Below are 23718 nucleotides of genomic sequence, written 5' to 3'. Positions count from 1 at the left end.
GAACTTTGCTGAATTGGTCAACAAAAGCAGAGTGGTTGAGGAGTGCTCAGTTCTCGGTGGGAAGGGATAACTATAGAGGTTTCTACAATATAGGTCGTGAAGGTCCAAACTTTAAGAGGAGCAGCTACACCCCACAACCCCACCATGGCCAGAACAACTTCCGAAGGAACAATAAGAACAATTACCGAGGGGGAGAAAGAAGAAAGCAAGCTCAAGTTCCTCCTAATGATTTGACTTGTAAAAGGTGTAGAAGCTCTCATCCTGCTACTCCGTGTAAAGATGGTTTGGACTTATGTTACTTTTGTGGTGGTGCCAGTCACATGTCGTTGAATTGTCCAGAGAGGAAGAATCAGAATGCCAGAGGAGCTCAACGGCAAAGTCATACCTTCACCTAGACGCCAGGTGAAGCTGTTGGGTTAGAGACTCTAAACCGAGATAAATACGAGAATGGTAATACGATTTGACTTGCCTTACATGATACTGGAATGAAAACGTTCTTTTATAGCCTGTGATACTTGTTTTGCATAAACTGGGTGAATAAATAAATTATTGAGGGCAAACGATCAGAGTGACGATGCGGAAGCGCAGTAATTCTAATGGTGTTAGGGCTGTTACGATGTGAAAGAGAAGTTTTGGGATATAAGATTATTTCGAGGGTTGATAAAGGATCAAAGATTGGGGAGTTGAGATAAGAAGTGCTACCCTCACGTATTTTTCTTTTAGTGATCGAAATTTTGGGAGCAAAATTTTTGTTTAAGGTTGGTAGGATGTAAAACGCCGCAAAATACTAAATAATTAATTAACAACTAATAAATAAATTAAATTAGAGCAAAAGAGGATTAGAGAAATTATATTTACAATTTGAAGGAATAAAAAATATTTAGGGTGCAAATTAAAATGCTTATCTTGAAGGTTTTGGCCTAAAATTAGGCTAAAGGGCTAAAACAAGTGAACCGGCCCAACTGAGTCCAAGCCCATACATATATATGCCTTACAACTTAACAAATTCATCATTTCTCCCCCATTTGAGAAGAGAGACATGAAATTGAGAGATGAGAAAAGAGAGGAGAGAAAACCCTAGCCACCCTCACCTTCAAAACCTCCATAACTTTTGCTATGAAGTTCCGATTGACGAGTCATTTGTAGCCACGCCAAGCTTGTCTCCTTCTCTTCATTTCTATCTGAATAGTTTAATGAGTAACTCAAAATTTTAGCCCTAGTTTCTCATTCAAATCTAAAATCATATTTTTGGTTTTGGTATTGAGAATTTTTAGTGATTTTGATGTTATAAGAGTATTCTAGCTTATGTTCTTGGTTGTATCCATCACTAATTTCAATGTATAAAGATAAGGAACCCTTTTTTTCTCTTGGTTCATCAATTTATGAAAATCCTAGTTTTTAAAATTGTGTCAAATTGTATAATATAATGTTAGATTGAGTAATTGGAAGCTTGGTTTGGTGAAATTTTGAAAAGAAAAGCTTAGAAGCTTGAAATTGTGACATTAAGGTACGGGTGATAGTTTTGAGTAGGCATTATGTAAGGTTACGTAAAAACCTAGGTTACTTGTCTCCAAGATAAGTTGAATGAAATTGATTGTTGATATGCTTTCATAACAGTTGGTATGAGTATTGAGTTAATTGATATATTTTTGTCATGAAATTGAGAGTAGAAATAATGAGTTTTTTATGAATTAAGAGGTGCTATGTGATATTGTTGCAATTGGATATTGTGTTGTATGTTGGTGCTAGTTTGCAATTGGATATTATGATATTGATGGAATTGAGACAATTGTTGACTTGTGGTTATAGCCCGAGCAAGGATGGTGGTGAAATCTCGATTGTTTGTGGTTCTCTTTCTGTTGGTGTAGTATGTCGGGCACTATATTCCAAGAGTGTGGCGAGCACTATATCCCAAGAGTGTGGCAGACACTATATCCCAATAGTGTGATGGGCACTATATCCTAGGTTTCATATTCTCTCGATGTGTGAAGTGTGTCGGGCACTATATCCCAAGGCTGTGTTGGGCACTATATCCCTGAGGTGTGTCTGGTACTATATCCCAAGAGTGTATCGGGCACTATATCCCATATCACACAAGAGAGACGATATCTAGGTTAGCTACTGGATGTGTCGGGTTCTGGAAATTTAACCGACACGTGAGCTCATGTTCAATAGGGCAGGCATACATCATTTGTATTTGTGTGTATTGTTTGGGTGTGAATGTTGTAGCTGGGCTGCCTATTTGAATAATCGTATCTATATGCTATTTGAATCCTAGTGTAATTGTTAAATAATTGATATAACTAGATTATATGGAATAGCTTAGTATGTTTGGTTATTTTGGTGCGTGTTTGGGTTCTCAGAGTGATTACAGAGCTTTTGTTGAAGCTTGGTTTGGTTGGAAAGAGAAGGATTCAAGGGTTGAAAATCGCCATCATTAAGATACGGGTTTTGGTTTCGAGTAGGCTTTGTGTAAAGTGATATGAAAACCTAGGTTGATTTCCCTATGATAAGATTGAATGGAAATGGTCAATTGATGAATGACTAATTGTTATGACTGGTGTGTGTGTACACAAAACCCTACACCTTTTCATACAGCAGCAGTATCAGCAAGTGCACTAGGTTGTCCAAGTAATACCTGAGCGAGTCAGGGTCGATCCCACGAGGATTGTGGCTTGAACCAAGCTATGGTTGTCTTGCAGGTCTTAGTTAGATGGAATTAGAAGGTTTATGTTTAGATGCAGTTTGACTGTGAAATTAAAAGGGATAAAACCAATTGGATTAGCTATTGGGAATTATATGTTAGGAATAGAGTTGGAGTTGCTTTGTCTTTCTGAACTAACTCTGGTACTATTATCTTCTTTGCTTGTGAATGATCTTCTTCTATGGCAGACTGTAAGTGATCAAAGCCATTGTCCATGGTCATTGATCTCCTCTGCTACAGAATGAACACCAAGGCCCTTGTCATTCATTCCAACGGAGGGTGAAGCGCTTAATAAGTCATTCTCTTGGCGATCCTAATCAAAATGCCACAGACAAGGTCGAATCTTCCGGATCAGAGAATGCTGCTTCTTAGAAATCTAGCCTATATCACGGAGACCTTAATCTCCCTGGAGATCGGCTGAACTGGTGTCTCGATAAGTCCCCAATGAAATCATGGATTAACCATCTGAGAGATGTATAAATATAGTTGTTGGATCGTGCTTTTCTTTCAGGGATTCACACAAACCCAAGTAGACGCAGGTGCTTGTCAGGCATGTTCGTCTTAATGTGATGAACAGAGCTAATTGGTTAGATCATCCTATTCATCACGATGAAGATCGGATATACATCTTAGAGATAGATCAGAAACGGATCGAAGAAGAAACAATAGTACTTTTATTAATTCATAGGACTCAGTAGGGCTCCTCCCCTCAACCTATGAGGTTTAGAAACTCATATTGAGGTAAAACACAAAGTAAAAACCAAAAATAATGAGAAAAAGTGATGTATGTTGTTCAAATGACATGAATAAATTAAAGTCCCTTAAATACTAAGCTAATGACTAGTAAGGGTACAACAGTCTTTTTAGTGTTAAAATCCACTTCTAGGGCCCATTTGGTAAGTGTTTGGGCTGAGCTTGATGAGATCCTCGTGCTATGAAGTCTCTTGGATGTTGAACGCCAGCTAGGGAGTCATCTCTGGGCGTTTGGACATTGGGCTCTGCTTCCTTGGGAGTTGGACGCTAGAAAAGGCAGGAAGTTGGCGTTGGACGCCAGTTTTGGGCCTTATAATCCGAAACAACATATAAACTATTATACATTTCTGGAAAGCTTTAGAAGTCAGCTTTCCATAGCCATTGAGAATGCTCCATTTTCATTTCTGTTGCTCTAGAAAATCCCTTCCGAGTGCAGGGAGGTCAGATCTGGACAGCATCTGTAGTGCTTTCTCTGTCTCTGAATCAGACTTCTACTCCATCTCCTGAAATTCAACCAGAAAATACCTGAAAAAATACAAAAACACACAAGCTCAAAGTGAAATCCAAAAATGTAAATTTAACACTAAAACCTATAAAAACTTAATAAAAACTAAGTAAAACCTATTAAAACTACATGAAAACTATGCTGAAAAGCGTATAAAATATCCGCTCATCACAACACCAAACTTAAACTGTTGCTTGTCTCCAAGCAACTAAAAATAAAATAGGATGAAAAGAAGACTAGGATGCAATAAATTTCTGAGTTTCCAATGAAGCTCAGACAATTAGATGAGCAGATTTTAGTAGCTTTTTGTTTCTGAATAGTCTTGGCATCTCACTATCCATTAAAAATCAGAATGGGGCTGGCATCTTTAAGAACATAGAATTCATATGATATTATTGAGTCTCCTAGTTCAGCTCTTTTTTATTCTTGAACACAGCTTTCAGAGTCTTGACCGTGACCCTAAGCACCTTGTTTTCTAGTATTACCACCGGATACAGTAATGCCACAAACACTTTAACTGGGTGAACTTTTTTAGATTGTGACCCAGCTTTGCTAGAGTCCCCAGATAGAGGTGTCTAGAGTTCTTAAGCACACTCTTTTTGCTTTGGACCATGACTTTAACTGCTCATTCTCAAGCTTTTCACTTGACACCTTCACGCCACAAGTATATGGTTAGGGACAGCTTTGTTTAGCCACTTAGACCAGGATTTTATTCCTTTGGCCCCTCCTAACCACTGATGCTCAAAGCCTTGGGCCCTTTCACCCTTGCCTTTTGGATTAAAGGGTTATTGTCTTTTTCTACTTCTTTTGCTTTTTCTGTATTCTCTTTTTTTTTTGCTGCTTTTTCTTACTTCAAGAATCAATTTTTAGATTTTTCAGATTATCAATAATATTTTTCCTTTTTCTTTATTCTTTCAAGAGCCAGCATCATAAAATTCAACTTCAAATATGCACTGTTTATTCTTTCATTCTAAAAACTAAAGTAATGTAACCCAATCAAATTAATGTAACTATAATTTATTGGAAAGCTCAAAAATATATGCATCTTTATTTCTTCTTAAAAAATCTACTATTTTATTCATGTTTAATGCTGATAAGAGCAATAATTTATAGCTAATTGGAAAAATAAAAATTAATTAATTACTACTAATGCTTATGTAATCCTAAAAATTAAAAGACATAGAATAAAAATAAAAACTTAATGACTACTAGTGATCATGCAACTCTAAATTAGGATGAAAATATGTGAGACAGAAAAATAGGAATTAGAATAACCACAGAGTTAAAACTCAACAACCTTCAGCTTGGGGGATGTTATTTTCTTCAGGCTGTGGGACACATGGCTCTTCAACTCTAGGGGCGCATGGCTCTTTAGCTAGAGGGACGCATGGTTCTTTAGGAGAAAGCTTCTAGCGCTTCAGCGCCTCAAGATCACGCCTTTGCTTCTCTTTCTCTTTGATCAGTTTGCAAATCATGCTAGTCTGATCTTTCTGCTCCTCTCCGAGCTGATCCAGCGTGCTCTGTAAGTGAATTACAGATGCCTTCAGATGGTCCCAGTATTCCATTGGAGGGATCTCTTGGGATGCCTCTGGTGCCTTCCTCTTTAGGTTATCATCTTCTATCTGAGAGCTCTCCATCACTTGCATGGTGATTGGTTTTTCCATTGGAATAAGGTTTTTCCATTGGAATAAGGTTATCCTCTTGGATGAAAACCTTAGCCTCCTTGCATAGGAAGAAGATGAGATTTGGATAAGCCAGCGTGGCTCTAGTGGAATCTATGTTTGCTATCTTGTAAATTTCAAGGGGAATTATTTGGTGGACTTCCACCTCATTTCCTGTCATGATGTAGTGAATTATTATTGCTCTTGCAACATTGACTTCAGATCGGTTACTTGTAAGGAATATGGAGTTCCCAATGAAGTCTAGCCATCCTCTAGCAACAGGCTTGAGGTTGGCCCTAGTTAGCTGGAATGGCTCTCCTTGTGTAGTCTCAATCCATTGAGTTCCGGGAAGGCATATGTTTTTTAGGACTTGGTCCAACTTTTGGTTGGCTACAACTCTTCTGTTGTATGATTCATTGTCATTCTTTAGCAGGGGTAGTTTGAAGATCTCTCTCATCCTGTCCAGGTGAAAATATATGATCCTCCCCCTAACCATGGTGCGAAAAGTGTAGATGGTTGTTCCATCTTTCTTTTGCTTCTGTATCACCCACAGATTTGCATAGAATTCCAAGATCATGCTCCTTGATGTTTGGGTATTCTTCTTCTCCAAGTTTGAATCCCACTTTAGGGATTACTAGCCTTTTGTTTATTATCTTACGATAATGTTCCTCATGCTGCTTGGTGAAGAAGTAAACAGGTTTGAAAGCAACTGTTGAGTTGTCTTCTTTCTTGTTCTTTGGGGCGGTCTTGCCACTTCTTGGAGCCATGTAATTGAATTCTTGATGAGAGAATAGGGCTCCTGCCACACCAAACTTAAAAATTTGGTCGTCCTTGAGCAAAAAGTAAGAAAGGAAGAAGTTGAAAAGAGAATAGAAGAGGGGAAGAGAGGGGAGAGAACACGAATGAGAAGGGAGGAGTGATGGAGGGGGCGCGTTTGATGAGCGGATAATTTATACGCTTTTTGGCATTATTTTTAGGTAGTTTTTAGTAGGATCTAGCTACTTTTAGGGATGTTTTTATCAGTTTTTATGCAAAATTCACATTTCTGGACTTTACTATAAGTTTGTGTGTTTTTCTGTGATTTCAGGTATTTTCTGGCTGAAATTAAGGGACCTGAGCAAAGATCTTATTCAGGCTGAAAAAGGACTGCTGATGTTGTTGGATTCTGACCTCCCTGCACTCGAAAAGGATTTTCGGGAGCTACAGAACTCCAAATGGTGCGCTCTTAATTGCATTAGAAAGTGGACATCTAGGGCTTTTCAGCAATATATAATAATCCATAATTTATTCGAGTTTAGATGATGCAAACTGGCGTTCAACTACAGCACCATGCTGCATTCTGGAGTTAAACTCCAGAAACACGTCACAAACTAGAGTTAAACGCCATAAACACGCTACAACTTGGCTTTTAACCCCAAGAGAAGCCTCTGCACGTGTAAAGCTCAAGCTCAGCCCAAGCACACACCAAAGTGGGCCCCGGAAGTGGATTTCTGCACTTAGACTCATTTCTGTAAACCCTAGTAACTAGTTTAGTATAAATAGGACTTTTTACTATTGTATTTTCATCTTTGGACGTCTAGTCCTTAGACCTGGTCCTTTTCCCTATTTTTGAATTCATGTGCCATTGGGGGCTGGCCTCACGGCCATGCCTGGACCATCACTTATGTATTTTCAACGGTGGAGTTTCTACACACCATAGATTAAGGTGTGGAGCTCTGCTGTACCTCGGGTATTAATGCAAAGTATTATTATTCTTCTATTCAATTCATGCTTATTTTCATTCTAAGATATTCATTCGCACTTCAACCTGATAAATGTGATGATCCGCGACACTCATCACTATTCTCACCGATGATCGGGCTTTTGTGTGGTCTAGAATTTCACAAATGAAAGCTCGTTGTAAAGTATAGTCTCTAAACCAACAATAGTCCTCTCAATTCTGCATGAAATACACTCAGAAACAAGTTGGATTTGGGTCTGGGCAGCTCAAAAATTGCCCCCAGCGTTTTTGCCATTAAGTGGGCCATGTAAGTGTATCGGCGCGCGCGCGGCATGTGTGCGTGCGCGTCGATTGGCAAATTCCCAATCTGCGCGTAAGCGGCATGTACGCGTGCGCGTCCTTGTGGAAAACCACTTTTGCGCGTGCGCACCTTGTACGCGTGCGCGTTCATTGGTGCACTCCAAATCTTTGTTTCTTCACGTATTCTCCTCTTTGCATGCTTTTCTCCTCATTTCTTCCATCCAATGCTTGCCTTATGGACCTGAAAGTACTCAACAAACACATCAAGGCATCGAATGGAATTAAAGTGAATTAAAATCACCAATTTAAGGCCTAAAAATCATGTTTTTACATTTAAGCACAATTCAAGGGAGAATTACAAAACCATGCTATTTCATTGAATAAATGTGGGAAAAAGTGGATAAATCCCCCAAAATAAGCACAAAATAAACCACGAAGTCGGGGTTTATCAAATCTCCCCACACTTAAACTAAGCATGTCCTCATGCTAAAATCAAGAAAGAAGCAAAGGGTATCACATTTATTCAATGCAAACTACTAACTAAATGCAATCTATCTATATGCAATCTATCTACATGTATGCATCCACTTGGTCAAAACATGTCAATTTCCAAGAATACATATATAAGTATAAGGGCTAAAGCAATAGCAATCAAATCAACCCACAATTGAATTGAATCATTGAAAGATTTTACAAACTTGCAAGAAAAGATGATTAAGGGTGGAAACATGTACTTAAGCGATCGAACCCTCACCGGACGTGTATCCGCTCTAGGCACTCAAGTGTATGGGGTTGATTCACTCAATTCTCCCCTAATCATGCATCCAAATATCATGAGGACTTTTCCATAGGTTGTAATGGGGCTAGGGTCAAGGTAGGATGCATATGGTCAAATGAGCTAGAAATTTGAATCTTTGATTAACTTAAACTCCCCACCTACCAATGACAACCTATACAATTCTAAACAAACCTAACTACCCATTTTTCACTTTTTTACGTACTCATGCATTCTATTTTTGATCACTCCACATATGCATTGATTATTATTGAACTTCACTTTGGGGTATTTTTGTCCCCTTTTTATTGCAATTCTTTTTTCTTTCTTTTTCTATTTCTATTTTTTTCTTATATATATATATATATATATATATATATATATATATATATATGTATGTATATTTTTTTCCTTTTTGTTTTTCCCATTACCTTTTTTTTTCTTTCAAACTAAAATATATACAAGAACATCAATGCATACGGTTTACACATGATTAATGCATGAGTATATACCCAATTCCTATGATTTTTCAACAAAAATGTAAACACACTTTTATCTCTACCCAATGTTTCCAACTCTCCCAAAATCAAATGATAAACACTCTCACTAGCCTAAGCTAATCAAAGATCCAAATAAGGGACATTTATTGTTTTTCACTTAAGGCTTGTAATGTGCTACAATTAAGAATGAGTGGGTTAAGCATAGGCTCAAAATTGGCTAACAATGGAAGATAAAAGGTAGGCTATTTGGGTAAGTGAGCTATTTGAAGCAATGGCCTCAATCATATAAATGCATGTATACACAAAGTAATGGACATAAAGAATCAAACAAATCAAAGATTACAATCATAGGAAGAGAATAATACACACAAGAATGAAAATAAGTGGTTATATGATATAACCACACAATTAAGGCTCAAGTCTCACATGATTGTGTTCTTAGCTAAAAAACATGATCCACAATTGTATAATTTAAGCAAGTTCTAAAAATTTTTTTTTTCAATCAATTGGGGTGCCTGATGAGCGGATAATTTATACACGTTTTGGCATTGTTTTTAGTATGTTTTAGTTAGTTTTTATTATATTTTTATTAGTTTTTATTTAAAATTTACTTTTATGGACATTACTATGAGTTTGTGTGTTTTTCTGTGATTTCAGGTATTTTCTGGCTGAAATTGAGGGACCTGAGCAAAAATCTGATTCAGAGGCTGAAAAGGACTGCAGATGCTGTTGGATTCTGACCTCCCTGCACTCAAAGTAGATTTTCTGGAGCTACAGAAGACCAATTGGCGCACTCTCAATTGCGTTGGAAAGTAGACATCCTGGGCTTTCCAGCAATGTATAATAGTCCATACTTTTCCCGAGATTTGATGGCCTAAACAGGCGTTCCAATTCAGCTCAAGAATTCTGGCGTAAAACGCCGGAATTGGCACAAGAATGTGAGTTAAACGCCCAAACTGGCACAAAAACTGGCGTTTAACTCCAAGAAAAGTCTCTACATATGAAAGCTTCAATTCTCAGCCCAAGCACACACGAAGTGGGCCCGGAAGTGGATTTTTATGTCATTTACTCATCTTTGTAAACCCTAAGCTACTAGTCTCTACAAATAGGACCTTTTGCTATTGTATTTGAGATCTTTTGATCATTGTAGATCTTTAGATCATCTTTGGACGTCTAGTTCTTAGATTATGGGGGCTAGCCATTCGGCCATGCCTAGACCTTGTTCATATGTATTTTCAACGGTGGAGTTTCTACACACCATAGATTAAGGTGTGGAGCTCTGCTGTACCTCGAGTATTAATGCAATTACTATTGTTCTTCTATTCAATTCAGCTTATTCTTGTTCTAAGATATTCATTTGCACCCAAGAACTTGATGAATGTGATGATTATGTGACACTCATCATCATTCTCACATATGAACGCGTGCCTGACAACCACTTCCGTTCTACAAGCAAACAAAGCTTGAATGTTTATCTCTTGGATTCCTTAATCAGAATCTTCGTGGTATAAGCTAGAATTGATGGCGGCATTCAAGAGAATCTGGAAGGTCTAAACCTTGTCTGTGGTATTCTGAGTAGGATTCAAGGATTGAATGACTGTGACGAGCTTCAAACTCCTAAAGGCTGGGCATTAGTGACAGACGCAAAAGAATCACTGGATTCTATTCCAACCTGATTGAGAACCGATAGATGATTAGCTGTGCTGTAACAGAGCACATTGAACATTTTCACTGAGAGGACGGGATTGTAGCCACTGACAATGGTGATGCCTAACATACAGCTTGCCATGGAAAGGAGTAAAAAGGATTGGATGAAGACAGTAGGAAAGCAGAGAGACGAAAGGGACAGAGCATTTCCATACGCTTATATGAAATTCTCACCAATGAATTACATAAGTATCTCTATCTTTATTATATGCTTTATTCATAAATCATCTATAACCATTTGAATCTGCCTGACTGAGATTTACAAGATGTCCATAGCTTGCTTCATACCAAAAATCTCCGTGGGATCGACCCTTACTCGCGTAAGGTTTATTACTTGGATGACCCAGTGCACTTGCTGGTTAGTTGTGTGAAGTTGTGATAAAGAGTTGAGATCACAATTTCGTGCACCAAGTTTTTGGCGCCATTGCCGGGGATTGTTTGAGTTTGGACAACTGACGGTTCATCTTGTTGCTTAGATTAGGTATTTTTCTTCAGAATTTTTAAGAATGAATTCTAGAGTTTCAAGGTGATGTTCTTAGCATCACCAAAGCTGATTGATTTTCATCAATTTAGCTCTCGAATGTAATGTCCTACTGAAGCTTGGCTAGCCATGTCTAATTTCTTTAGACTAAAGCTTTAGACTAACATTGCATGATTCTTGGAATTCTGATAAAAAATTTTGAACCTCTTTATTTTCTTTTCCATATAATTTTCGAAAAAAATCCAAAAAAAATTATAAAATCTTAAAATCAAAAATATTTTATGTTTCTTGTTTGAGTCTAGTGTCTCATTTTAAGTTTGGTGTCAATTGCATGTTTCTGTTCTTCTTGCATTTTTCGAATTCATTCATGTGTCTTCATTGATCTTCAAGTTGTTCTTGATGATTTACTTGCTCTAATCTTTAAATTCTCTTGTTTTGTTTGTTTTGTTGTTTCTCATATGCATTCTCAATTTGTTAGTGTCAATAGTATACAAACTTCTAAGTTTGGTGTCTTGCATGCATTATTTATTTGATTTTAGTTGCATTTTGATTATTCCTCATCATTAAAAATTTAAAAAAAAATTTAAATTGTATCTTTTCAAGTCAATAATACAGAGAATTGAGAATTCAGAACATACAGCAGAGGAATCACACAGAAAAAGCTGGGCGTTCAAAATGCCCAGTAAGGAAGGAAAACTGGCGTTTAAACGCCAGCCAGGATACCTGGCTGGGCGTTTAACGCCCAAAAGGGTAGTATTTTGGGCGTTAAACGCCAGAATGTATACCATTCTGGGCGTTTAACGCCAGGATGGCACAAGAGGGAAGATTTTTGTTTTTAATGCAAATTTTTTTTCAAGTTTTCATAATTTTTCAAAATCAAACCTTTTTCAAATCATATCTTTTCAATCATATATTTTCAAAATTAATTTCTTTTCATTTTCAAAAATACTTGCTAACAATTAATGATTTGATTCAAACATTCCAAGTATGTTGCCTTTTCTGTTGAGAAAGGTTTAATATTTGAATCATATCTTGGCTTGTTAGCCAAGTCATTAATTTTAAAAATCAAATCTTTTTAAATTGTTTTTCAATCATATCTTTTTAAAACCATAACTTTTCAATCATATCTTTTTATTCACATCTTTTTTAAAATAGTTTTCAATCATATCTTTTTTATTTCTAATTTCAAAATCTTTTTCAAAATCACTTTATTTCTTTCTCAATCTTAGTTGTCGAAAATCATCAATCAAGTTTTCAAAATCTCTTTTAATTATTTTAAAATCTTTTACTTTATTTTCGAAAATTCTTCCCCTCTTCTCACATCCTAATTCTTCTACCTCTTCCTTCTATTCTTCTTTTCCTCTGACATCTCAAGGAATCTCTATACTGTGAATAGAGGTTTCCATACTTTCTTGTTCTCTTCTCTTTCATATGAGCAGGAGCAAAGATAAAAGCATTTTTGTTGAGGCTGACCCTGAACCTGAAAGGACCTTGAAGTGAAAGCTAAGAGAAGCTAAAGCAATACTCTCTGTAGAGGACCTAACAGAAATCTTCAAATAAGAAGAAGACATGGCAGCCGAAAACAACAACAATGCCAACAATGCAAGGAAGGTGCTGGGTGACTTTACTGCACCTACTCCCGACTTCTACGGGAGAAGCATCTCTATCCCTGAAATTGGAGCAAACAACTTTGAGCTTAAGCCTCAATTAGTTTCTCTAATGCAACAGAATTGCAAGTTCCATGGACTTCCAGTGGAAGATCCTCATCAGTTTTTAGCTGAATTCTTGCAAATCTATGACACTGTCAAGACTAATGGGGTTGACCCTGAGGTCTACACACTTATGCTATTCCCTTTTGCTGTAATAGACAGAGCTAGGATATGGTTGGATTCACAACCTAAAGAAAGCCTGAACTCTTGGGAAAAGCTAGTCAATGCTTTCTTGGCAAAGTTCTTTCCACCTCAAAAATTGAGTAAGCTTAGAGTGGAAGTCCAAACCTTCAGATAGAAGGAAGGTGAATCCCTCTATGAAGCTTGGAAAAGATACAAACAATTGATCAGAAAGTGTCCGTCTGACATGCTTTCTGAATGGAGCATCATAGGTATCTTCTATGATGGTCTGTCTAAATTGTCCAAGATGTCATTGGATAGCTCTGCTGGAGGATTTCTTCATCTGAAGAAGACGCCTGCAGAAGCTCAAGAACTCATTGAAATGGTTGCAAATAACCAATTCATGTACACTTCTGAAAGGAATCCTATGAACAATGGGACGAATCAGAAGAAAGGAGTTCTTGAGATTGATACTCTGAATGCCATATTGGCTCAGAACAAAATATTGACTCTGCAAGTCAATATGATTTCTCAAAGTTTGTCTGGAATGCAAGCTGCACCAGGTAGGGACGTTTCATCTGAAGAAGAAGCTTATGATCCTGAGAACCCATCAATGGAAGAGGTGAATTACATGGGAGAACCCTATGGAAACACCTATAATCCTTCATGGAGAAATCATCCAAATCTCTCATGGAAGAATCAACAGAGATCTCAACAAGGTTTCAACAACAATAATGGTGGAAGAAACAGGTTTAGCAATGACAAGCCTTTTCCATCATCTTCTCGGCAACAGACAGAGAATTCTAAGCAGAGCCACTCTGACTTAGCAACCATGGTCTCTGATCTAATCAAAACCACTCAAAGTTTCATGACTGAAACAAGGTCCTCCATTAGAAACTTGGAGGCACAAGTGGGTCAGTTGAGTAAGAAAGTTACTAAACTCCCTCCTAGTACTCTTCCAAGCAATACAGAAGAGAATCCAAAAAGAGAGTGCAAGGCCATTAACATGACCCACATGGCCGAATTTGGAGAGGAGAAAGAGGCAGTGAGCGCCACTGAGGAAGGCCTCAATGGACGTCCACTGGCCTCCAATGAGTTCCCTAATGAGGAACCATGGGAATCTGAGGCTCACACTGAGACCATAGAGATTCCATTGGATTTACTTCTGCCATTCATGAGCTCTGATGAGTATTCTTCCTCTGAAGAGGACGAAGATGTCACTGAAGAGCAAGTTGCTAAGAACCTTGGAGCAATCATGAAGCTAAATGACAATTTATTTGGTAATAAGACTTGGGAGGATGAACCCCCTTTGCTCACCAAAGAACTGGATGACTTGACTAGGCAGATATTACCTCAAAAGAGACAGGACCCTGGGAAGTTCTCAATACCTTGTACAGTAGGCACCATGACCTTCAAGAAGGCTCTATGTGACCTAGGGTCAAGCATAAACCTCATGCCTCTCTCTGTAATGGAGAAGCTAGGGATCTTTGAGGTACAAGCTACAAAAATCTCACTAGAGATGGCAGACAATTCAAGAAAACAAGCTTATAGACTTGTAGAGGATGTTCTGGTAAAAATTAAAGACCATTACATCCCTGCTGATTTCATAGTCCTAGAGATTGGGAAGTGCATGGATGAATCCATCATCCTTGGCAGACCCTTCCTAGCCACAGCATAGGCTGTGATTGATGTTGACAGAGGAGAATTGATCATTCAAGTGAATAAAGAATCCTTTGTGTTTAAGGCTCAAGGATATCCCTCTGTAACCATGGAGAGGAAGCATGAAGAGCTTCTCTCAAAACAGAGTCAAACAGAGCCCCCACAGTCAAACTCTAAGTTTGGTGTTGGGAGGCCACAACCAAATTCTAAGTTTGGTGTTGAACCCCCACATTCAAACTCTAAGTTTGGTGTTTGGAGGTTTCAACATTGCTCTGAGTATCTGTGAGGCTCCATGAGAGCCCACTGTCAAGCTAATGACATTAAAGAAGCGCTTGTTGGGAGGCAACCCAATGTCATATTTATCTATTTTCCTTTTGTTATTTTATGTTTTCTATACGTTGATGATCATGGGAAGTCACAAAATCAATTGAAAAAAGGCAAAAACAGAATGAAAAATAGAGAGAAAAATAGCACACCCTGGAGGAAAACTTGCTGGTGTTTAAACGCTAGTGAAGACAGCAAATGGGCATTTAACGCCCAGTCTGGAACCATTCTAGGCGTTTAACGCCAGAAAGGGGCACCAGACTGGTGTTAAATGCCAGGAAGGGGCAAGAAGCTGGCGTTAAACGCCAGAAATGGGCATCAGCCCGGCGTTTAACGCCAGAATTGGTAGAAGGAGCGTTTTTGCTCGCCACTTGGTGCAGGGATGAATTTTCCTTGACACCTCAGGATCTGTGGACCCCACAGGATCCCCACCTACCCCACCACTCTCTCTCTTCTTCACCCATTCACCAATCACCTCAACACCTCTTCCCCAAAAACCCCTCACCTATCAAATCCCACTATTCTCTTCACCACTCATATCCATCCTTCATAAAACCCCACCTACCTCACCATTCAAATTAAAACCACTTTACCTCCCAAACCCACCCATATTGGCCGAACCCTACCCCTCTCTCCACCCCTATATAAACCCATCTTCACTCCTTCATTTTCACACAACCTACACACTACTTCTCCCCCTTGGCCGAAAAACAAAGCCACCTCCATCTCCTCTATTTCTTCTTCTTCTACTCTCTTCTTTCTTCTTTTGCTAGAGGACGAGCAAACCTTCTAAGTTTGGTGTGGTAAAAGCATTGCTTTTTGTTTTTCCATAACCATTTATGGCATATAAGGTCGGAGAAACCTATAGAAAGAGGAAAGGGAAGGCAAAAGCTTCCACCTCCGAGTCATGGGAGATGGAGAGATTCATCTCAAGGGTGCATCAAGACCACTTCTATGAAGTTGTGGCCAAGAAGAAGGTGATCCCCGAGGTCCCTTTTCAAACTCAATAAAGGTCAACTTTAATCAAAGGTTGGACCAAGTCCTTATGGATATCTGTGTGGAAGGAGCTCAATGCAAACAAGAGATCCCACTCATGGACATGAGGAGATTCCTCATCATGAAATCCCTGAGATGTTTCAAGGGATGCACTTTCCTCCATAAAACTATTGGGAGCAAATCAACACCTCCCTAGGAGAATTGAGTTTCAACATGGGACAACTAAGGGTGGAGCACCAAGAACATTCCATTCTCCTCCATGAAATTAGAGAAGACCAAAGAATCATGAAAGAGGAGCAACAAAGGCACGGAAGAGACATTGAGGAGCTCAAGCACTCCATAAGATCTTCAAGAGGAAGAACAAGCCGCCATCACTAAGGTGGACCCATTCTTTAACTTCCTTGTTCTTTATTTTCCTGTTTTTTGAATTTTTATGCTTATGTTTATTTATGTTTGTGTCTTATGATCATTAGTGTCTTAGTATCTATGCCTTAAAGTTATGAATGTCCTATGAATCCATCACCTTTCTTAAATGAAAACTGTTCTTATTACAAAAGAACAAGAAGTACATGATTTCGAATTCATCCTTAAAACTAGCTTAATTATTTTGATGTGGTGACAATACTTTTTTTTCTGAATGTATGCTTGAACAGTGCATATGTCTTTTGAATTTGTTATTCATGAATGTTGGCTCTTGAAAGAATGATGAAAAAGGAGACATGTTACTGAGGATCTGAAAAATAAAAAAAAAATGATTCTTGAAGCAAGAAAAAGCAGTGAATACAATAATAATAATAATAATAATAATAATAATAATAATAATAATAATAATAATAATTTAAATTCATGATCCAAGGCAAAAAGAGTGTGCTTAAGAATCCTGGACACCTCTAATTGGGGACTCTAGCAAAGCTGAGTCACAATCTGAAAAGGTTCATCCAGTTATGTGTCTATGGCATGTATGTATCCGGTGGTAATACTGGAAAACAGAGTGCTTTGGGCCACGGCCAAGACTCACAAAGTAGCTGTGTTCAAGAATCATCATACTTAACTAGGAGAATCAATAACACTATCTGGATTCTGAGATCCTATAGAAGCCAATCATTCTGAATTTCAAAGGATAAAGTGAGATGCCAAAACTATTTAGAGGCAAAAAGCTACTAGTCCCGCTCATCTAATTTGAGCTAAGTTTAATTGATAATTTGGAGTCTATAGTATATTCTCTTCTTTTTATCCTATTTGATTTTTAGTTGCTTGGGGTCAAGCAACAATTTAAGTTTGGTGTTGTGATGAGCAGATAATTTATACGCTTTTTGGCATTGTTTTTAGTATGTTTTTAGTATGTTTTAGTTAGTTTTTATTATATTTTTTTTAGTTTTTATTTAAAATTCATTTTTCTAGACTTTACTATGAGTTTTTGTGTTTTTCTATGATTTCAGGTATTTTTTGGCTGAAATTGAGGGACCTGAGCAAAAATCTGATTCAGAGGCTGAAAAGGACTGCAGATGCTGTTGGATTCTGACCTCCCTGCACTCGAAGTGGATTTTCTGGAGCTACAAAAGCCCAATTGGCGCGCTCTCAATTGCGTTGGAAAGTAGACATCCTGGACTTTCCAGAAATGATAATAGTCCATACTTTGCCCGAGATTTGATGGCCCAAATAGGCGTTCCAATTCAGCTCAAGAATTCTGGCGTAAAACGCCGGAACTGGCACAAGAATGGGAGTTAAACGCCCAAACTGGCACAAAAGCTGGCGTTTAACTCCAAGAAAAGTCTCTACACATGAAAGCTTCAATTCTCAGCCCAAGCACACACCAAGTGGGCCCGGAAGTGGATTTTTATGTCATTTACTCATCTTTGTAAACCCTAAGCTACTAGTTCTCTACAAATAGGACCTTTTGTATTGTATTTGAGATCTTTTGATCACTGTAGATCTTTAGATCATCTTTGGATGTCTAGTTCTTAGATTATGGGGGTTGGCCATTCGGCCATGCCTAGACCTTATTCTTATGTATTTTCAACGGTGGAGTTTCTACACACCATAGATTAAGGTGTGGAGCTCTGCTGTACCTCGAGTATTAATGCAATTACTATTGTTCTTCTATTCAATTCAGCTTATTCTTGTTCTAAGATATTCATTTGCACCAAAGAACTTGATGAATGTGATGATTATGTGACACTCATCATCATTCTCACTTATGAACGCGTGCCTGACAACCACTTCCGTTCTACAAGCAAACAAGTCTTGAATGTTTATCTCTTGGATTCCTTAATCAGAATCTTCGTGGTATAAGCTAGAATTGATGGTGGCATTCAAGAGAATCTGGAAGGTCTAAACCTTGTCTGTGGTATTCTGAGTATGATTCAAGGATTGAATGACTGTGACGAGCTTCAAACTCCTGAAGGCTGGGCGTTAGTGACAGACACAAAAGAATCACTGGATTCTATTCCAACTTGATTGAGAACCGACAGATGATTAGCCGTGCTGTGACAGAGCGCGTTGAACATTTTCACTGAGAGGACGGGATTGTAGCCACTGACAACGGTGATGCCCAACATACAGCTTGCCATGGAAAGGAGTAAGAAGGATTGGATGAAGACAGTAGGAAAGCAGAGAGACGAAAGGGACAGAGCATCTCCATATGCTTATCTGAAATTCTCACCAATGAATTACATAAGTATCTCTATCTTTATTTTGTGCTTTATTCATAAATCATCTATAACCATTTGAATCTGCCTGACTGAGATTTACAAGATGACCATTGCTTGCTTCATACCAACAATCTCTGTGGGATCGACCCTTACTCGCGTAAGGTTTATTACTTGGACGACCCAGTGCACTTGCTGGTTAGTTGTGCGAAGTTGTGATAAAGAGTTGAGATCAGAATTCGTGCACCAGTGCCCTATAGATAAAAGCCTTGAAAATATCATGATTTTGACTAAGCTCAATATATACATATGCAAATTAAGAAAATGCAACTAAAAATCCGAAAATGAAATGCAAAAGTGTTGGGATTAGAAACTTGTTACCCAAAAGATGCCAAGTGGTCGGACGACCTCCCCACACTTAAAAGTTTGCACCGTCCTCGGTGCATCCAAAGATGAGCAAGGGGGTACGACGACTCTCCTAGTTGCTACCTTCAATTGGTAGGTCAACCGGTTGCTGCGTGTTCTTCCTTCCGCTTCCATTTTTGCTTATGGTGCATCAATCATGAAAAACAAAATAAACACCGTAAGATAAGAAAATACAAAAGCTAGGAAGCGTACATTGTTGGAATGAGGTAAGAACCACTAGAATGAAGTGAGTGAATTAGTGTGACATTGATGAAAAATAGGTGTGTGGGTTCTAAAATTGCGCACGGTTTGGAACACACACACACACACTAGTATATATAAAAAAATTATGTCACAATTACACAAAAGAAAACATGCACTTCACTCATTCTAGTGTGCTTGAGATACTTTAAAAGACTTGTAGGCTTAAAACAACCCAACAAGTATTGAAGAGCATAAAAGCATTCAAGCAAAAAAAATCAAGCAATTGTGAAATTGGATAATGAATGCACATTGATTGATGTATAAGTAAACTTGGTGAACAAAATGGTAATAAGAGCTCACACAACAATGAATGACACATATTGAAGTTGTTGCAACACCTAAGTGACATAGAGGTGAAACACATGGATGCTATGGAACTTAGAGAAAAGAATATAGAAGTGAAAATCAATCACATAGCAAGCATGGCCCACAAAGCTTGGAAAGCTCAAAAATATGTTACTAGGTAAGCTTTCGATCCAATTCTTCAACCGCACAATTTCAATGGATGAAATAGGTGATATGAGTACAGGTAAATCATAAACAAGTATCGCCTAAAAAAATGCAATGATAATGTACAATTGCCTAACAATGGATGATGAATGCATGGCGGCCAGAACATGCAATTCAAGAACTTAAGATGCATGAAGGCAATGTAACATGTACTTGGTATTCACAAATGTTAAACATGAAAATCCAAAACCAAGTAATAAATTGTAACCTCAACAAAGGAATCCAACAATGGCAATAACATAATGATGTTAAACTAACATCCTATCAGTAATAAGCAGCATTAAATAGTAACCAAGATTAGTAATCCAACATTTATAATGGAAAACAAAAATTAAACTAACTAACTAACTAAAAGAAATGGTGTTACATGATGTTGGTAGTGTTGGATTAAGATTGGAGGGTGGAAAGAAAAGAAGGGAAGAGAGAAGAAAGAAAGAAATGAAAGAGGAGAAGAAAAGAAGGTGGGTGAAACAGGGCAATCCACGCGTGCGCGTCATGTGCGCGTAAGCGTGGATGGATGAAATGGAAGCGGCGCGTACGCATGCGGCACGCCTGCGCATCGGTGGTTTATTTCGAGAGTGGCGCGTCCACGCAAGGTACGCGTGCGCGTGCCTTTGGGCACAAAATTGGCACACTCCAGGCACAACTCTCGGGAAAATGTATGGAGTGTGGAAAAATTCAATCCACGCGTACGCGTACATGGCGCGGGCGCGTGGATGGTCGAAATTTTTTAGGTACGCGTACGCATGGAGTGCGCGTGCGCGTGGATGGTGCTCTGTTTTTCAAAAATTTTTCTATGTTTTTGCACCAATCCAAGCATTCCAAGCCTCCAAACAGCTACCAAAACATCATAAAACCTTATTTAACCTACTAGACTCCCAATTAAACTCAACTAAGCAATTCAAAACAAAGAATCAAACCTATTTTACCAATATTTACAAAAGAAAAAAATGAAAAGAGTTTACCATGGTGAGTTGTCTCCCACCTAGCACTTTTGTTTATTGTCCTTAAGTTGGACTTATAGGGAGCTCTTCATCAAGGTGGCTTGTGCTTGAATCCATCCTTGAACATCCACCAATGCTTGGACTTCCATTGTGCTTCATCATTCAAAGTTAATAACTCCAAGCTTTGATGGAGTTCTTCACAAACCAGAGGCTCCCAAAGTTGATTTTCCTTGTGTGATCTGGGATCCCACACTTTGTTTTCGCACCCGTTTTGAAGTTGACTCTCATTATTAGCCCATCCGGGTGGTGAGCAAGGTGAATTCTCTATAAAGTTACCATCAATCCTCCTAGACCCAGCTAGGTGAGCACTACTCCAACCTTTATATATCATGTTTGATGCATCAACCATAATGAGCCTTGATTTGCCACGCCAACCACGAAACATCTTTCTTTTATGCTTCATCCCACAAAGCATCCTAAGGTGGCCATCCGTCTCAAGCAAACCATATTCAAGTGGGATAATAAAGCTAATAGAAGTGAGTTTCACCCACTCAAATGAAGGTGTAGATGGCAACCTAGGCAAAGGTGATTCCAAGGGTCTTGACAAGGCATATTCAATTCCCATCCTCCTTTTTCTAAGGACTTCCACCTCTCCACAAGATCTCTTAATTTCAATCCTTTGTCAAACAATTTTATCTAAACCTTTTCCCTTACACAAATCATAAATGGGAGGATGGGAGAGATTTACCTCCACATTGCTTTCCATCTCCTTGGGAGAAGGTTCTTCATGCTCAAAGGATTCTTCACCACTAAGGCTTGGTGCTTGATCTCCATGACCAATGGAACTCAATGCTTGCTCTATCCCATCCACGGCTTCATATGGAATATGCCTTGGAAGGTGTGCACTTTCCTCCCTAGCATCAATTTCAATCATCTTGGAGGGATTTTCTTCAACTCTATGTTCCCAAGGAGGTTTCGCATCTCCTAAGTCCTCAACCACTTCTTCCCCTTGTTCAATAATCCCTACCTCCTCCTCTTGTTGCATTTCTTGCTTTAACTCCTCTTCTTCAACTTGGAGCTTCAAGTTCACTCCCTCGCTAAGCTCCTTGGTTGCTTCTCCACATTCCACAATGGAAGTGCCTTGATCGCATAGACTTAGGCGGGATGAGACTATGTTGCTAATGGCTTCTACCATGATAGCCATTTTTGCTCTTAACTCCTCAAATCTCTTTTCATCCTCCTCGTGTTGCCTTAAGATATGAGATTCAAGATCCCTTAATTATAGCATAAAGGCTTCATCGGAAGGTGATGGTGGAAGAGAGGGTTCATCGTTTGAGGGAAAGGTATTATGGTCGAAAGGTGGTTCTTCTTGGTAGCCTTGTGGTGGTTCAATATTTTCCATTCTTTCCATTTGTTGCACAAAACACTCCATGGTTGCTTGAAATTAATCCAATGTCTCCTTAAAACGATGCTTTGACTCTTGCTTTTATTGGATATCATGAGTAGGATCATATGACTCTTGGATTGAAGGACATGAGTATTCTTCCATGGGAGGTTGTGGTGGAAAGTGGTATTCATCTTGTGGTTGGAAATTTTCATACATTGGAGGTGGTTCATCTTGGTAATAATATGGAGGGGGCGGCTCTTGAAAATGTTGATGTTGGAATGGTGGTGGCTCTATATGTGGTTCATATGGCTCATATGGTTGTTGGTAGGATGGATATGGATTAGGGTCATATGAAGATGGTTGGTAAGAAGGGGCTTGTGAGTATGGTTGAGGGCTATGTTGAGGATATGGCTCATAGGCGTATGGAGGTGATTCTTGAAAGTCACAAGGGGATTCACCATAACCATTGAATTGGCATGCATCATAGAATGGCTCTTCTTCATAGTGCATTGGTGGAGGTTGTTGCCATGAGGATTGATCATATGCATATGGCTCCTCCCACCTTTGGTTATCCCATCCTTGATGCACATCTTCAATGAAGTTCCCATTTCCAACAACATAGTTGTAATCACACTCATAGCTAAAATGAGAATTCATAGTGAAAGAGAAAATAAAAACAAAAGCTAACAAGAAATGAAGAAAACTAAATCCTACAACTAGCAAAAATCAACAAACAAACCAAAAACAAAGCTATTCACAATATATACAATAACCAATAATATAACACCATTGCAACTCCCTGGCAACGGCGCCATTTTGATGATCGGACTTTTGTGTGGTCTAGAATTTCACAAATGAAAGCTCGTTGTAAAGTATAGTCTCTAAACCAACAATAGTCCTCTCATGCAAAAATTTTGGTGTTGTCACTAGTAACAAACCCCAAATGAATTTATAACCGGAGTATTTGGACTCCGGGTCGTCTCACGAAGAGTTGCAATGAAGTGTATAATTATTGGCTATGAGGGGTATAGGGGGGTTTTGGTTGATATGAGGCAAGAAAATAAATAACAAGAAAAAGTCAAACAAGTAATTAAAGAAAGCAATTAATAAAAAAGAGACATTCATGGCAATGGATTGAGATCATAGGCTTTCTATCCTAGACATGCATGATTAGTTCATCTTATTTAGTTAACTCCAACAAATAGGGAGAATGTCAAACAAGATTAACCAATCATGTCACAATAATAAACAAGAATTTATCTCATTACGTCAACTCCAACAAATAGGGAAAAAGTCTAATGAGACTAGCTAATCTCAATCCAAAAGTCCTAACCAACTTACTAATTAAATTAGCAAAAGATTAGCGTCAATGGAAACAATACTAGCTAACAACTCTAGATCGCCAACATAAGTTGGGTTTTCATGACTCAAGATTGCCCAATTACTCTTTCCAAGCCAAGAATGCTCAAAATCTACTCTAACATCCTACCAAGCATTTTATCAAACACTTGGTAAGCATAAAAGGAAAGCATGGTAAAATTGCAAGGAATGTAAATCTACACTACTCAATTGCAATGAATTAAACAACAACAAATCCAAATCAACAAGAAAGGAACATGAATCATAAATTGCATTGAAGGAAAATA

Source organism: Arachis hypogaea, chromosome 3 (genome assembly GCF_003086295.3).
Source record: "Arachis hypogaea cultivar Tifrunner chromosome 3, arahy.Tifrunner.gnm2.J5K5, whole genome shotgun sequence".
Lineage (NCBI taxonomy): Eukaryota > Viridiplantae > Streptophyta > Magnoliopsida > Fabales > Fabaceae > Arachis > Arachis hypogaea.
This window is presented reverse-complemented; position numbering follows the sequence as displayed.